Raw genomic sequence first — 18,913 nt, 5'->3', positions numbered from 1 at the left:
GATCCTGCAACAAAGTTGGAATAAAGCCTATTCCTGGGATATTAAAACTCCCCCCCCACTACCCCAAATTGGTTGCACATATGTGTAACCAGCAAGTTACACATATTTTATGGGGAAAACTCTCCTGTGGCTGGAGTCATACCTAGTACAAAGGAAGATGGTAGTGATTGTTGGAGGCCAATCATCTCAGCCCCAGGACATTGCTGCAGGAGTTCCTCAGGGCAGTGTCCTAGGCCCAACCATCTTCAGCTGCTTCATCAATGACCTTCCCTCCATCATAAGGTCAGAAATGGGGATGTTTGCTGATGATTGCACAGTGTTCAGTTCCATTCGCAACCCCTCAGATAACGAAGCAGTCGCTGCCCGCATGCAGCAAGACCTGGATAACATCCAGGCTTGGGCTGATAAGTGGCAAGTAACATTTGCGCCAAACAAGTGCCAGGCAATGATCATCTCCAACAAGAGAGAGTCCAACCACCTCCCCTCAACATTCAATGGCATTACCATCGCCGAATCCCCCACCATCAACATCCAGGGGGTTACCATTGACCAGAAACTTAACTGGACCAGCCATATAAATACTGTGGCTACAAGCGCAGGTCAGAGGCTGGGTATTCTGCGGCAAGTGACCTACCTCCTGACTCCCCAAAGTCTTTTCACCATCTACAAGGCACAAGTCAGGAATGTGATGGAATATTCTCCACTTGCCTGGATGAGTGCAACTCCAACAACACTCAAGAAGCTCGACACCATCCAGGACAAAACAGCCCACTTGATTGGCACCCCATCCACCACCCTAAACATTCACTCCCTTCACCACCGCCGCACCGTGGCTGCAGTTTGTACCATCCACAGGATGCACTGCAGCAACTCACCAAGGCTTCTTCGACAGCACTTCCCAAACCCGCGACCTCTACCACCTAGAAGGACAAGGGCAGCAGGCACATGGGAACAACACCACCTGCACGTTCCCCTCCAAGTCACACACCATCCCAACTTGGAAATATATCGCCGTTCCTTCATCGTCGCTGGGTCAAAATCCTGGAACTCCCTTCCTAACAGCACTGTGGGAGAATCTTCACCACATGGACTGCAGCGGTTCAAGAAGGCGGCTCACCACCACCTTCTCGAGGGCAATTAGGGATGGGCAATAAATGCTGGCCTTGCCAGTGACGCCCCCATTCCATGAGCGAATAATAAAGAAAAATCTGTTCTGATCTGCCTGCCCCTCATTCTCAGATCCCTTTACTGCAACAATATGATTTTTGCCCCTAAATTTAATACAGCAGCTTTTTTCATGACATTTCTGACTCAGATTTTCAATTTACATTGATTGTAGACAGTTTTGTCTCATGAACTCGCACTCACTGGGGATTGAGTTCAGACTGACCAAACTCATTTCTTACAGTTAGAGAAAGATAGCTAACCCCATTAGCCCTGGATATATTTGAACCTAGGTCATCAAGATAAACAAACAAGATTCAAACCCATCGTGCTTTCCTACCATTTCTGCACCTCCACCCCCACTTTGCCATCCATCAAACAGTGGGTTGCATTGTTGCACTGCTTCCATCATTTAGCCATAGACTCAGTTTCCTGCCTCCCCCTTTGTCAGCCATTGGATTTTGACAGGCATTTTTGTTACCCAACCAAACTTTGCAAAGACTGAAGTATACACTAAAAATATTAGCAGTCTTTGTAATTGCTCCCAACACTTTTATCTCCATATGTGGGGATTTACCTTTAAGTGGTCACATTCCTTTAAATTTATCCATCAATCCTTATAAGCAGCTCTTAAAATGTTACACGTAATTTTCTGCTCTCCGCCCCCCAGGGAACTCTCAATGCCAGGCTCAATATGGGGTGTTTGCCACACTCTGTAAATGAAGCTGCAAAATCAGGCTGCATCGAGACACTAACCCAACCCCAAATATTTCCCAATTAAAGGTTTGATTGGAAAATTTACGCCATGCACTCTTTGTTCCTCCCCTTAAAAAGCACTCCTTCCCTCCACCAATAACAAGGTGTTTGACAGTGAAAAGCCACCTATAGTTAGCTTTTACAGGTTAACGCATATCAATGTCGTTTCAAATGGGTCTCTAATAATTCAGTGGGTAAATACACCATTTGCTTTTGTACTGACCTAAGCAGATAAGGAAGGTACCAGTTTGATTCATGAATCGTGTTGAGTCAGCTAATCTCAGCTGGATCAAAGCTGGAGGTTCTACATTTGGCTCAGTGTCCCAGACTAAGGAGAGAAAGGAGAGAAATTTAGCCTGGGTTCCTGTTCCTTATTGCTATCCAAGGACTCTTACTAGAAAGTACACACCTGTGAGTGTCAGGTAAAGACAGGTTAGGGCTTGGATGTGACGTTCTTTACAATAAAATAGTCTGCCAACACTCACCACCTGGATTCGCACATGAAGTCACCTGGGTACGGCACCAGAGGGCAACTGGCAGCTGGTACCTGTATAATAAACTTTTCAGGAGAGGAGAACATTGGGAAAAGAAAGGCAGAATTTGTTTAAATATTAGGTCAGGATAAAAATACTGATATCAGATCAACCTATTTTTATGCATATACTTAGTAGCATCATATAGTTCTCTGTATATTCTTAATAAGCACTTCTTTCAGAATCACTGGCACTTGCTGGTGCAAATGAAGAAAAAGCTTCACTCAGCAGCTGTTTGGAGATGATAATGGCAGGAGACAAGACCTTCCTTTTGGTTAGCTTACGTATATTTTGTGTGAATTATTTTGAACTTAATGAGAAACGTAGAGTAAGAAGCATGTATAAGACTATTACATCTCCTTAGGGTATAATGCTGGAATACTGGCACAGTAGGGATAAAAGTGATACTTTATTATAATTCATAAAGCCTAAGGCAATGGGTATTTATGCACTATTAAAGCAATTCTTCAAACACAAGCAGAAATACGGATGAGCTAACACAAACACCTCTAGTTCTTGCTTCTTCTGATTAGGTTCTAGATTGAGGAATTCTAGCAGGCTTTGCTTTGAGCACATCAGATGAATGTTGTTCTTTGATACAGAAGGGATATATTTGAATAGTTTTGCCAGTAGCTATTTATGCAGCCTGACCAACTATCTTAGTTGAGATCCACATTTAATTGTTCAATAATGCATCTAAATATTTCTTAATGGCCCATAAATTACTCCGATCAGCGAACAAATGGCGCTCGCCACTCCATAGATATTTACTCACGCACTTTACTCATGTCTTTACTGCAAGAACTTCCTCTAATAGGAAGCTGAGAAGAGCCCAGCGTTAACTCCAGCGAAGCTGGGTCCAGTGAAAGAAGCAAGAGGATCGATCTCTCCCCTCGACCAATCAGATTGCAGCATCCTTAAACAGCCGTGAAGAGTCAAAACCTTGAAGTACAGGCTGCAACGTAAAAAACCAGGAAGTGAAAGCTACAATAAAACTATTTGTAAAAACAGATATAGACCACGAAGAAAGAGCGGGTAAGAAATATCGAATTAAACAAAAGAGAAAGAAGAAAAAGTTCAAAAAAAAGTTTAAATATTTTTTGATTTAAAAAAATCATTTTTAATGATTATTAAAATAAGACGTAATGAGACGCCATGTTTTTAAAAGTTAATTTTTAGTTGTTTGACAGTCATTAACACTTACCATGTTATTAAAACTTAGTTTAAACCTGGTATATTTAAGCGTTCCTGTTTTGTGGCACTATTAGTTAGTTTCCAGCTGGGCAGAAGAGCATGTTGGCGCTGGTCCGTTGATACTGTTGATTGCAGTCGGCGAGGTCCCTTTAACGTGAACCTGTCAGATCGCCGGCGAACCAGGAAGAGCAAGTTCCGGAGCTGTTGAGCTCACCGTTCTTTTTAAAACAATTTTCGGCCCATTATAATTAAAAGTATTCACTTGTTTCTATCTTCATTAAAGCATGAGATAAAAATATTTTTGCTTAGCAGCAGCACTGCACATAGCAATAGTATTGTTAATCTCTCTATTACATTGACAATGAACACTTTTAAAATTCATTCTCAGGATGTGGGCATCACTGGCAAGGCTGGCATTTATTGCCCATCCCCAGTTGCCCTGAGAAGATGGTGGTGAGCCTTCTGTAGTGGAAGTTTGTTACAATATTGTGGCTTGCTAGAGGACAGTTAAGAGTCAACCATGTTGGTGCCGGACTGAAGTCACGTTAAGGCCAGACCAGGTAAAGACAGCAGGTTTCCTTCCCTAAAGGACATTAATGAATCATTTGGATTTCTATGACAACCCAACAGCTTTGTGGTCACTTTTATTGATACCAACTTTTTAAAAACTGAGGTCAAGTGCTTATGGTGGGATTTGAGCTCTGTTACTCTGGATTATTAGTCTAGGTCCAATTGGGATTACTAATCCAGTAACATAACCACTACACTACACTAATCACCAATTCCTGATAAATGCTACCTGCTGCTGCACTATGACATCCCTGTCTTCCATACTGTCAGTGTTAGGTCTCAACAATGACAATAACAAATTAACCTTACCAGCAAATTTAAGGAATTACTCTAAGCACTCTTGGTGAGATCAGTTTGACCATTTCTGAAAAACATGCTGAAATCAGTGATCTGAAAGAGAGAAATTTTGTGCTCATGAAAATATTTTTTCCATATCAAGATAAATAATTTTAATCGTGCATTATTTTGAAGAAATTGTCTTCTTTTGTGGAAACATCCATTTATAAGTACAATTCTCCAAGAGTGTGCAATTCACAGACTTGTGACTATGTTGGTAATGTTCATTTGGTGCTGGATTCATGGCACTTTTTGTGCAACACACCAATAACCCACATCCACTGTAACCTAAGATGAAATTGCTAGGGTTTAATCCATTTGTAACCTCTATGAGTTATTAGCAAGAACAAACTTCATTCCAGTCTCTTTGGCCAATTTCAAACTGGGGTCTCCAGAGGTGAAGGGCTTTAATTGAGATTTAACCAGCTGTATCTTTCCCTCTCTTTAGTCCCTTTACTTAGGGCTTGCCACAGGTTTATAATGACTTTGCAAATATTACAATTTTCTATAGACGGCCTCCAAACATAAATATTACTGCTATTAGATCATAACTTGCCTGCAAAATTCCAATAGAATTTTAAACAATATTCACAAAATATTTAAGGAAGAACAAAAATATAAACTCAGAAATGACTGTTTGCAATAATAGCGTGCACTTAACACATTTATAATGATATTACTTTGTCTGTTTTTTAATGAAGGTTATTTTAACATTAAAATAGCCAACAAGTAATGTCATACAAATCCAATAAACATTCATACACGAATATCATACACAGTAATTTCTAGGCTATATTTTCAGTGGGCTGCTAAAGGCAAGTCATGTTAAATCAAATTTATATGATATTTCTTGAAAGCGTTAAGTTGATAATAACAGTCATGTGGTGCAATTCTCACGAATATGCTGCAGGAAATGTTTGTATAGTTTCTGCTACAAGGAAATCTAATGCGCAAATAGTTAATGCATGCAGATTATTTCTATGCAAATGCATTAATGCAGAAAATACAGAATGAATCATAGCTTGAAGGATGGACAACCACTGATTAACTACACCAGTGTAATAAAGCCCAATGGAGCAATGACTGAAACATTCAGATCAAAATGTAAATCTTATTACACTGCAAACTATTTGCATGAAGGTATATTATAACATCAGTGGCAGTGTATAAAATTGTAATAATTCATATGAGAAAAGTGGAGCGAGTGATGAATTTTACTGTAGCACAGGCAATTAAAAGGTCTAATTCCTTGTTTCGGCAAGAATAAATAATTTTAAATGAGGTTATGAGTAGACAGTTTCATTTAAACATGGAAATGAGATTTATCACTATAAATAAAGATGCTGCTTTGTGCACAGCAATATCGAAAAGGTACAAGGGCAAAACTGAAATTTATTATTCTTATTCCAATGAATATGTGTAACAGCAAAATTAAAATGTCCTTGTGTTAGTCTAAGGTTTATAGTAACATTTTCGTAGCACTGACAGAAGTATCTATCAAGTTTATAACATTTCAGTCTTGTTGGGAGGTGCAGCATTTTGTTTGACTGAGCATAATTTAGCATTATTGTGCCTGGCCGCTCAGGTCAACCCAGGTCAACTTGTTGGTAAACGCGGCACTGTTCAATCAGGAATAAGTTGCTATGGGATGAGTGCCTTTGAGATCTCGACATGTACAGAAGCAAATATTGCAGCAATTGGGGGAGCTCACCAGAGCATGCATATGCCATAAAAGTCATAGGGTTCACGCATTAAAGGGGCATCATTATAATAAAGCCCTTGCAAGACACGTTAACATGTTTGCATACAGAAACGTGTATGATAGACAAAACAATGACATTGTTGCTTTGCTGACCATTTTGCTGCTACAAACTTTTTTGCTTTATTGTATTCTGAAAAAAGCTCAAATGGAAATATAAAAACTACATCACAAAAGTACAGCTGATACAACACCCGCTATAGCACAACCATTCCCTGGCAGCCGGCATAATGGTATTTAAAAAAATATTTTTAAAGTGGACTAATCTTGGTTGCTCCAGGAACTGAGCTTGTCCCAACACTTCCTAATGTGACAAAAGTACCTGGGGGTATAGTACTACACAGCTCCATCGCCATATGTGCTCCACTGGATTTCCTTTCACTTCATTTTTGTCTTACATTTCTTTCCTTTCTCTATATTCTGCAGCCTTGGCAAAAGCTGACAAATATTTCAAATCCACTTCAACCTTGATCATGGCTGAAACAATATTGCCCTCATAAGCAGCCATCTTTGAGTGGGCACATCCCTTTAAATTTAAGTTGCAGGCCAGATTGTCCACCTGATTCATTAGGCTAGCTGTTGGCACAAGGCCAAAGCTGTGCTGCAAACATATGCTAAGTAATCAAATGATGTAATCCCACAAATTTGTGTTCAGACAGCTCCCTGCGGCCCAACAGCTAACCATTGTCAACATAGATATTGCTGGGAGTGCAAAATTGGGTTTATAATACAGCCAACAGGGATTGTCTTTGACAATTTTTTGTTACTTTCATCCAATTGGCTGTCTTTCATCCTCTGATAATTCTGTTGATACCAGGGAAATATTTCTAACTAGCATGGAAGGTTTCATACCTCACCTTGTTAAATCTGATAGGACATTTTGCTTCAATCATGTCTGTCTGTTCTACTTCGCATATTAGAATTATAGAATAGAATCATAGAATGGTTACAACACATTCAGCCCATCGAGCCCGTGCCGGCTCTTTGTAAGAGCAATCCATTTAGTCCCATTCTCCCGCTCTTTCCCCGTAGCCCTGCAAATTTTTTCCCTTCAAGTACTTATCCAATTCCTTTCCAAAGCCACGATCGAATCTGTTTCCGCCAACCTTTCAGGCAGCGCATTCCAGATCATAATTACTTGCTGCGTAAAAAACTTTTTCCTCATGTTGCCTTTGGTTCTTTTGCCAATCACCTTAAATATGTGTCCTTTGGTTCTCGCCCCTCCCGCCAATTTATTTACTTTATCTAAACCCTTCATGATTTTGAACACTTCTATCAAATCTCCTCTTAACCTTCTCTGCTCTAAGAAGAACAACCCCAGCTTCTCCAGTCTATCTATGTAACTGAAGTCTCTCATCTCTGGAACCATTCTAGTAAATCTTTTCTGCACACTCTCTCAGGCCTTCACATCCTTTCTAAGGTGCAGTGCCCAGAACTGGACACAATACTCCAGTTGTAGCCAAACCAGTGTTTTATAAACGTTCAACATAACTTCCTTGCTTTTGTACTCTTTGCCTCTATTTATAAATAGATCCCATATCCCAGGATCCCGTATGCTTTTTTAACCCCTTTCTTAACCTGTCCTGCCACCTTCAAAGATTTGTGCACATATACCCCCAGGTCTCTCTGTTCCTGCACCCCCTTTAAAATTGTACCCTTTAGTTTGTATTGTCTTTCCTCATTCTTCCTGCCATACTTCTCTGCATTAAATTTCATCTGCTATGTGTCCGCCCATTCCACCAGGTTGTCCTCTTGAAGTCTATTACTATCCTCCTCACTGTTTACAACACTTCCAAGTTTTGTGTCATCTACAAATTTTGAAATTGTGCCCTGTACACCCAAGTCCAAATCATTAACATATATCAAGAAAAGCAGTGGTTCCAGCACTGACCCCTGGGGAATACCACTGCACACCTCCCTCCAGTCCGAAAAATAACTGTTCACCACTACCCTCTGTTTCCTGTCACTTCGCCAATTTCGTATCCATGCTGCCACTGCCCCTTTTATTCCATGGGCTTCAGTTTCCTGACAAGTCTATTATGTGACACTTTATCAACAGTCTTTTGAAAGTCATCATACACAATATCAACCTCATTGCCCTCATCTACACCTTCTGTTACCTCATCAAAAAACTCAATCAAGTTAGTTAAACACGATTTGCCTTTAACAAATCCGTACTGGCTTTCCTTTATTAATCCATACTTGTCCAAGTGACTGTTAATTCTGTCCCGATTATCGTTTCTAAAAACTTCCCCACCACTGAGGTTAAACTGACTGACCTGTAGTTGCTGGGATTATCCTTACACCCTTTTTTGAACAAGGGTGTAACATTTGCAATTCTCCAGTCCTCTAGCACCACTCCATATCTAAGGAGGATTGGAAGATTGTAACTTCCACCCTTACTTCCTTCAGCAACCTAGGATGCATTCCATCCGGACTGGGTGAATTATCTACTTGAAGTACAACCAGCTTTTCTAGTACTTCCTTTTTATCAATTTTTCACCCATCCAGGAGCTCAACTACCTCCTCTTTTACTCTTTGGCAGCATCTTCCTCTTTGGCAAAGACAGATGCAAAGTACTCATTTTGCACCTCAGCCATGTCCTCTACCTCCATGCATAGATCTCCTTTTTGGTCCCTAATTGGCCTCACCCCTCTTCTTGCTATCTGTTTACTATTTATATGCCTATAGAAGACTTTAGATTCCCTTTTATATTGACTGCCAGTCTAATCTCATACTCTCTCTTTGCCCCTCTTATTTCCTTTTTCAATTCTCCTCCGTACTTTCTATATTCAGCCTGGCTCTCACTTGTATTATCAACCTGACATCTATCATAGGCCCCCTTTTTCTGCTTCATCTTACTCTCTATCTCTTTCACCATTCAGGGAGCTCTGCCTTTGGTTGCCCCAGCTTTCCCCCTCATGGGAATGTACCTAGACTGTACCCGAACCATCTCCCCTTTAAAGGTCGCCCATTGTTCGGTTACAGTTTTACCTGCCAATCTTTGATTCCAATTTACCTGGGCCAGATCCGTTCTCAACTCACTGAAATTAGCCCTCCTCCAATTCAGTATTTTTACTCCAGATTGATCCTTGTCCCTTTCCATTACTAATCTAAACATTATGATACTATGATCACTGTTCTCTAAATGCTCCCCCGCTGACACTTGCTCCACTTGACCCACTTCATTCTCCAGAACTAGATCCAGCAATGCCTCCTTCCTCATTGGGCCGGAAGCTTACTGAACAAGAAAGTTTTCCTGAACACACTTCAGAAATTCCTCCCCCTCTTTGCCATTTACACTATTACTATCTCAGTCTGCATTAGGATAGTTGAAGTCCCCCATTATCGCTACTCTATAGTACTTGCACCTCTCTGTAATTTCCCTGCAAATTTACTCCTCTATATCCTTTCCACTAGTTGGTGACCTATAGAATACACCCAGTGGTGTAATGGTGCCTCTATTGTTTCTTAACTCGAACCAAAAATATTCTGTCTTTGACCCCTCAAGGACATCCTGGCGGAAAAATTGGATAAGGGTCCATTCTGGGCGATGGTAGCACGATGCATTAAAAACCCGCACCCAACGGACCCTGGGCAGGCAAGACGCAAGTTTGGACCCAAGGGAGCACTTAACAGCATTTGGCGTTCCTTTCCAGGTCTTGCATGTGGAATCAATGCAATTCGCATTGGCAATGGCATTTAGCCCCTCGAGCCTGTTCCACCATTCAATGAGATCATGGTGGACCTGTGACCTAACTCCATATACCTGTCTTAGCCCCATATCCCTTAATACCCTTGGTTCACAGAAATCTATCAATCTCAGATTTAACATTCACAAGTGAGCTAGCATCAACTGCCATCTGCAGAAGAGCATTCCAAACGTCTCCTACCCTTTGCATGTAGAAGCATTTCTTAACTTCACTCCTGCACGTCCTGGCTCTAAATGTTAGGCTATGTCCCCGCATCCTAGTCTAGGAGACCTCCAAAAACAGTTACAAATGTCTCGGCAGCCAGAAGCAATAATCCAGCCACTAACCTGTAAATCCTGCATGGTCCCTTTAAATAGCATTGGTAGAGGGTCCTCCAGGCACTCTAAGACACGTTGCACACTGATTGAAACCATTTTCTCCCTACTTTACATGATTCCAGCGCTCATTATCTGAGCCTGCACTAACTCCTATACCAAGATGGTGTCCGGCGCAAGTCACGCTGGAAATGTGCGTGCGCATCCAAGACGCCATCTTGAATGTTGGAGAGGCCGTGTAGCGCCAAAACGACGGGTGCTACATGGCCCAATTTTGCTCCCTGTGTATCCAGGAATATTTAGTGCCCAATACTGCCCCTTTTTGAGCCAGGTCTCCATTATCGCCACCATCTCTGTTGAGGTACAACCCGTCAGTCTTTAATAGGTCCCCCCGTCCCAGAACTGGTCCCAATGCCCCAAGAATCTGAAGCCCTCCCTCTTGCACCACGTCTCTAGCTATGCATTAACCTGCCTTATCTTCCTATTTCTGTACTCAGTAGTGCGTGGCACTGAGAGTAATCCAGAGATTACTACCTTTGTTGTCCTGATTTTTAATGTCCTCCCTAGTTCCTGAAACTCTGACCGCAGGATCTCATCCTTTTGTTTTCCTAGGTCGTTGGCACCCACATGGACCATGACTTCTGGCTGTTCCCCTTCCCCCCGCAGAATGGTCTGCACCTTCCTCGTGATGTCCTTTACCCTGGCACCAGGGAGGCAACACACCATGCGGGACTCACGTCGGCAGTCACAGAAACACTTGTCTGTCCCCCTGGCCATCAAATCCCCTCCCCTATGACTACTGCATTTCTACACTTCACTGTGCCCCCTGTACAGTCCTTTGCCCCACGGTGCCATGTTCAGGACTTCACTCCTTCAAGGTGTAGTCACCCTCACTGGTATTCAATGGTTTGAGAGTGCCACACACCCAGAAGATTCCTGCACCGCCTGCCTCTTGCTACCCTTTTGGATGGCCACCCACTTCCTATCCTGAACTCCCTGTGGCTGTGGGGTGACCATCTCCTGGAATGTATGATCCAGGAAACCTTCAGACTCCCTTATACTCTGCAGTGACGCCAGCCGTCCCTCAAGCTCAGAAACCCTCAGCTTGAACTCGAGCAACTGGAGGCATTTCCTACACATGTGGCCCTCTAGGACACATGATGCGTCCTGAAGTTCCCACATGGCACAGGACTTGCAGGCAATGGGTCTCAGCTGCCTGTTCATTATATTTAGAAACCTTTTTTTCCCAAACTCCCTTTAAATACTCGATTATTATTAATTTACTTACTGTTTATTTACTCCGATTAACCTACCCTATTTGGGTCTCTCAGAGCTCCTCCTTGCTGTTCACTGTGACGTCACTGTGTTGGCACTCTCTCTGTTCTTAGTGAACGGGGAAAGGATTCCTCCCCCGGTGCTCAGCACCACTTCTCATAGAGTCATAGAGTCATAGAGTCATACAGCACGGATAGAGGCCCTTCGGCCCATCGTGTCCGCGCCAGCCATCAGCCCTGTCTACTCTAATCCCATATTCCAGCATTTGGTCCGTAGCCTTGTATGCTATGGCATTTCAAGTGCTCATCCAAATGCTTCTTGAATGTTGTGAGGGTTCCTGCCTCCACAACCCTTTCAGGCAGTGAGTTCCAGACTCCAACCACCCTCTGGGTGAAAAAGTTCTTTCTCAAATCCCCTCTAAACCTCCCGCCTTTTACCTTGAATCCATGTCCCCTTGTTATAGAACCCTCAACGAAGGGAAAAAGCTCCTTAGTATCCATCCTATCTGTGACCCTCATAATTTTGTACACTGGTGTTTCCACCCGGGAACGAACCGGGGATTTTTCTCTCGACTCCGCTCCGCTCCCGCTCTTGTACTGATACCTGGGGCTCGTCCCCTGGTGCTCAGCACCACTTCTCTCGACTCCGCTCCGCTCCCACTCTTGTACTGATACCTGGGGCTCCTCCCCCGGTGCTCAGCACCACTTCTCTCGACTCCGCTCCGCTCCCGCTCTTGTACTGATACCTGGGGTTCCTCCCCCGGTGCTCAGCACCACTTCTCTCGACTCCGCTCCACTCCCGCTTATATATTTTGTTCCTCGGCGCTCCTCTGTGATGTCACTTTTTGACTTTTAGTTTGTTGGACTTCAGCATCCTGAGCCAATTTTACCTCTGCATCATCAAAGGGAAGCATCAACTACTGTCTTGCTGCCTTTCAGCAGCCACCCTTTCTCGTCCCATGCCAATATAATGTTTGTGAAGTTGTTAGCTCTCCTCAAAAGAAAGCTAAACTTTTTAGCTCACTTTTCTTCTCCAATTCATTTCTCGATCTTGGAAAAGATTGTTCCTTTCACGACCAACGTTAAGTTTTACCCCCATCATATCTGTTGGCTGCTCCACACTGGACTCTAATATGTTCTCTGGTCCTAACTGTATCCCTCCCAGTTTTCTGTATTCTCAAGCTTTGTGCCTCCAAACTGATCTGTCCTTTGGTATCTTTTCATTCTCTCTTACTCCAAATTCATTTTTCCTTCTTATATGTTTGTTCATTTTCATCCAATCCCTAAGAAAGGTGCTGCCTCCTATACTTTAAACTACCGCCCTACTGTCCTTACATTGGTACTTTTTAAAGTGATGGTAGCTACTATTAATTCTCAAATTATCCCATCAGTTTGAAATTTTGCTGTTGACTGTCAAATTATCTATCAGCTTGAAATTTTGGGCCTAATCCATGGTTACAAGTATGGTATTTTACATAGCCTTTCAACTGTTAATCCTTGAAGACCTCAGTGAATTATTTGTCAACTTATTTGGACTCTAAGGAAATCAAGGGATATGGGGCTCGGTCAGGAAAGTGGAGTTGAGGTCGAAGATCAGCCATGATCTTATTAAATGGCGGAGCAGGTTCAAGGGGCTACATGGCCTACTCCTGCTCCTATTTCTTATGTTCCTATGTTCTTATGTTCAATGCCTTGTCAATGCTCTAGCAGTGTGCTCTCATAAATAAATTACCATCATATGGTCTCCCACCAAAGCTATGTGCATGACAACGTAGTTTCCTTCCAATTCTGCCAACCTGTGGTGTAGCTGATGACTCTTTGTGTAAGCCATTTTCCATGAACTTGGAGTGCACCAAGCTTTGCTTCTCTCCTACTGTCTTCCTTCTTCATATCAGTGGCCTCCTTCATCCATCGACCAGTCCTAGCCATTATTTTGCTGATGATTTCACTTTATATTCTGATTATATTTTGATCTCCTCCATGCCCTTTCATGAATTAGTGAAAATTTTGCTCTTTCAATTGTTCAAAGACAGACTTTCTTCATGTCCCTTGCAAATCTGAGCAACGGCTACCATCTTTTACCTTTGATGGTTCTACCCTTAGTCCTTCATCTATTGACATTCTTGGCCTCACTAGCTCCTCTAACTGAAACTCCAACATCTGCTCCTTTGCTAAAACTACCTACAACAAGTTTTGTTTACTCCTTCTTGCTTCTTTTCCCCTCAGTAAACTCTTAACTCCCCATAACAACCGTCCAAAATTGGGTGGGCTCTTCTAATACCTATCTCATTCTTTTGGTTGGGAACGCAAGAAATTGCTTGTTCTCTAATGGCAAATCCTTCTATCTATCCTCCAATTCCTCTTTATCCATCACAATCTTTCTTGCTTTGTTCTATTTTATCAGTATTACTATATGAATTACTCCTCTGAACTTTCCTTTCTTGTTCCTCCTATTCGTCTTCCTCTCTGTATCCTCACTGCATTGAAATTAAGTCTCATTCTACAGTATCCTCCTCTACCTCATTCTTCGCAGAAGCTCAAAAATGTGAAACTCCTTACCTCTCCCAGTCATTCTTTCTTCCTACAATTTCCAGGCTTTCAAAACCCAAACCTGGGGCTCGATTTTACAATGGTGGTGGGTTGGCAGCAGGGAGTGGGGGTGAAGGTGCTTGTGACAAACCCGCATGAACAAAACTTACCGTTTCCGATGCAATTGCATGTTGGTTGATGATGATTAACGTCCTCTCCGGGTTTCGCACCCGGCAGCCAGCCTGATTGACAGGCTGGCTGCTGTCAGGAGCTGCAACGCGGGTGAGGGGGGAGGAGAGAGAGCGAGACGTCATCCAGTGCTGGAATGGAAGACCGGGGTGGGGGGGGAGAGGAAGATCGGGGGGGAGAGGGGAAGATCAGAGGGGAGGTGGGATGAAGAGGGGGACATTAGGGGACATCGGGGTGGTGAAGAGGGGGACGTTGGGGGAAGATCGGGGGGAGAAGAGGGGGATGTCAGGAGGTGAGGAGTGGGACATCGGGGGGAGATTGGGGGGGGGTTGAAGCAGGGGACATAGGGGAGAGATTGGGGGAGTGAAGAGGGGAACATAGGAGCGGGAGACATTGGATTTCGGAGCAGGGTGCAAAGGTAGGTTCATTTCGTGTTTTCACTTCCATCCATGGTTTTTTATTTAATTTATTTAGTTTCTTGTTCCCTGATCCGGCCCTTCACGCCTGGTGAAACCAGAAGCGGTGGGCAAGCCGCCCTGGTAAGTTAAAAATCTTTCCAACTACTTAATCTGTCACAGGTAAAGTGCCTTAAGTACCTCAATGAGGTACATTTGGCTCTTTAACTGTCATCCCGCCGGTTTTAATTGCCAGCGGGACATCTGTTTTTGGGTCGCCCGCGTGCACACAGGTGGGTCCCTGGGAAACTCGGAAGTCGGCGGGTTGGAGCCAGCTTCCATACCCGAATGGGATTTCCGCGATTTTCGGAGACCCCCCGCCCCCATCGCACCTGCAATTGCCTCCTAAAATCACCCCCTTGGTTTCACCCAATCACTACTTCCTGATTTATCCTAATTTGAAGTGTCAGACGTGGCTCAGTGTGGTGCTCATGCCTGAGTCAGATGCAAACAAATGTGCGTTCAAGCCGCACACCAGAGTTTGAGGACATAAACTAGGCTGAAACATCAGTTTAGTACTCTCAGTACTAAAGGACTGCTGCATTGGTGGAGGTGATATCTTTCAGATGCAATATTAAACTGAGGCCCCATCTGCCTTCTCAGCTGGACGTAAAAGATACCATGGAATAATTTGAAGAAGAGCAGGTTGTGTTGAACTGGCCAACATTTATCTCTCAACTAACACCACCAAAATCTGATTATCTGGGCATCTTATTGCTGTTTGTGGGTCGTTGCTGTGTGAAAATTGGCTGCTGCATTACAATAGTAACTAAACTTCAAAAGTACTTCATTAGCTATGAAGTGCTTTGGGATGTCCTGTGGTCATGAAAGATGCTATATAAATTAATGTTTGTCCTTTCTTTACTTTTTTACTGGTGGTGCCCCTTCCCTTTGATTTCTCATCAAAAATAAAATAGAATGTAAAAATGTATAGAACATTTTGTTCTCAAATAACTTTCACTTTCAGAAGCTAAACCATTAAGAACATAAGAAGAAATAGGAGCAGGAGTAGGCCATACAGCCCCTTGAGCCTGCTCCGCCATTCAATCAGATCATGGCTGATCTTCGACCTCAAGTCCCCTAGAAATCTATCCATCTCAGCCTTGAATATATTCAATGACTCAGCATCCACAGCCCTCTGGGGTAGAGAATTCCAAAGAGTCACAACCCTCTGCGTGAAGAAATTCCTCCTCATCTCAGTCTTGAAATGGCCGACCACTTATCCTGCGACTATGCCCCCTAGTTCCAGACTCTCTAGGCAGGGGAAACAATCTTTCAGCACCCAACCTGTCAAGCCCCCTCATAATCTTATATGTTTCAATGAGATCACCTCTCATTCTTCTAAACTCCAGAGAATATAGGCCCATTCTACTCAACCTCTCTTCATAGGACAACCCTCTCATCCCAGGAATTAATCTAGTGAACCTTTGTTGCACCGCCTCTAAGGCAAGTATATCCTTCCTTAGATAAGGAGACAAAAACTGTACGCAGTACTCCAGGTGAGGTCTCATGAAAGCCCTGTACAACTGTAGTAAGACTTCCTTACTCTTGTACTCCAACCCTCTTGCAATAAAGGCCAACATGCCATTTGCTTTCCTAATTGCCTGCTGTAGCTGCATACTAACTTTTTGTGTTTCTTGTACCAGGACACCCAAGTCTCTCTGAATACCAACATTTAATAGTTTCTCACCATTTAAAAAAATATTCTGTTTTTCGATTCTTCCTACCAAAGTGAATAACCTCACATTTCTCCACATTATACTCCATCTGCCACCTTCTTGCCCACGCACTTAATCTGCCTATATCCCCCCATTTTGTCATGTGGTTGCTTTCTTTTGGTTCTGAAGTCTCATCAGTTTAGCTTTGCTGCTATTTTGGATGGAGATTGCATTTCATGGATGTAATGCAATCATGGCCAAGAGAAGTAATCTCAGAGCCCAAGAAGATAGTGCTGTTGCATCCTAATTCTTCACATTGGTGCAGAAAATTTATTGCAGTCCTCAAAGGTCCAATTTACATGTACATTTAACTTCTTCTCATAATATTTTCTGTTTTGACTTGACATTTCACCACTTATTACCACTGTAGAGAATTGTCTGTGCTGTTGAGGGTTAAATTGGGATCGCGGTGCGCGATTAACCCTTACCCATTCGATGTGGCGCAGGCAATGCGTAACATTTGTGCAGCCTGATGATTTGAATGATAGCTGTGTGCGGCCTGTGCTGTTGATTGACTGCACACATCAGCAGGGGGCCCCGATATTGGGAGTGGCTAGCGCTGCTTAATGGCAGCCTGAACCTCATAAAAGGGTGGTGCATGGTGGCTGCACAAAGTGGTGTGAGTGTGAGTCATGTGAGAAGTGATTCCTGGGCTGTGATAGTTGGAAGAATGGCTGGATCAGCACACCTGTGGAACCCAGCATGATTCAGCGCCTGATGACCAATGTCACAGCTTCCATTGCAGCACAAACATCTGCCATCCAAGGTCTGACTGCTGCATTTGGAGCTCAGACTGGTGCCTTGGAAGCTCAGACTGCTGCTATTGTGGCTCTGGGTACCACTGTTGAAAGGGGCTTCCAAGGTGTCACTGCAGTCAAACGATCTGTTCTCCAACAGATGGGCCAAAGGCAGGTATATGGAGTTGGATCACAGATCAGCCATGATCTTATCAAATGGCGGAGCAGGCACGAGGGGCTGAATGGCCTACTCCTGTTCCTATGTTCCTATGTAGATCACCAGGATTGCTGAGGTGCTGCCCCAGGAGAGTCACAGCATTCCTGCTCCCACCCCTGCCACTCTGCCAGTGCTCTTGTTGTTGCCTATCAGCCAGACAGGCCAGACTGCTGCAGCCCAGGCCGAGATGGTCCTGTCTGAAGCCGGGCCCTCGTGGCCCAGAGCTGCTCGAGGTCATCCTCCAAGGCCATCTGCACGCTCCTCAATTGATGGCCAGCAGCCTTTCACCACCAATGCTTCAGCGACTGGGGATACACCTTGAAGGAGCACTAGGAAAGATAAAGGCACAGGAAAGATAGGCACTAAGGGACTGCACATAGGAAAATGGTCTAATTTTGTTTGCATCATTTCATGTGTTAATTATAAATGTGGATTTGAATTTGCATTTGGTGATGGGTTTTATTTCTGAGATGAGCTGAGGGAGGAAGCAATGTGTAATCACAAGGAGGATGATTTGAAGGTCATGTGAGAGAGGAAAGGTAAGGAGTGTGGGACTGTTGGTGAATGGGGAGGTGTCGTTGAGGTTACTGATATTGTTCATTAATCATCTGATCACGCAGAGCCCTAGCAGACAGGGCCTGTCTACCTTGTTGCCTCCCTGCTTCTTCCTCCACTTCCTGCTGCACTTCCTCCTTCTCCTCCACTTCCTCCTCCGCCTTATCCTCCTTCTCCTCCTCCGCCTCTTCCTCCTCTAGTTCTCGCCGGATAGGCAGTGACAAGGGCTGTTCCTTCATGATGGCAAGGTTGTGCAGCATGCAGCATACAATGACAAATCATACTCACTCAGCTGAGTACTTCTGGGCTCCTCCAGAGCAGTCCAGGCAGCAGAAGGGTTGCTTGAGGACGCCTATGGTGTGCTCTATGGTGTTCTATGTGGCCGCATGGCTGTCATTGTAAGCCTGCTGTGCATGTGTGCATGGGTTCCTGACCGGAGTCATGAGCCACTTCATGAGTGGATAAGCCTTGTTGCCCAGTAGCCAGACTTTGACTTGTCATGCTGGTTTAAATATAGGTGGAACAGAGGACTTCCAAAGGTAAAGGAATCATGACTGCTGCCAGGATAAGCGGGCATTGACCTGCATGTGGTCACACGTCAGCTGCACATTGAGGGAGTGGAATCTCTTTCTGTTCATGAATATGGCTGAGTTCAGATGTGGAGCACGCATGGCAATATGCATGCAGTCAATGGCACCCTGCAATGTGAGCAAAGCCTCATGCTCGCTCCTGATGTTTGTCTCTGGCAAAAGGAAATGGAATGAATCTGTTTCTCATTGCATACAGAGCCTCAGTGACCTCCCTTATACAGCAGTGCACTGCAAACTGCAAGATGTTGCTTATATTGCCAGCAGCACCCTAAAAGAAGCCTGAGCCGTAAAAATTAAGTGCACAGTCACC

The sequence above is a fragment of the Heptranchias perlo genome, chromosome 4, assembly GCF_035084215.1.
Source record: "Heptranchias perlo isolate sHepPer1 chromosome 4, sHepPer1.hap1, whole genome shotgun sequence".
Lineage (NCBI taxonomy): Eukaryota > Metazoa > Chordata > Chondrichthyes > Hexanchiformes > Hexanchidae > Heptranchias > Heptranchias perlo.
Note: the sequence above shows the minus strand (reverse complement) of the source record.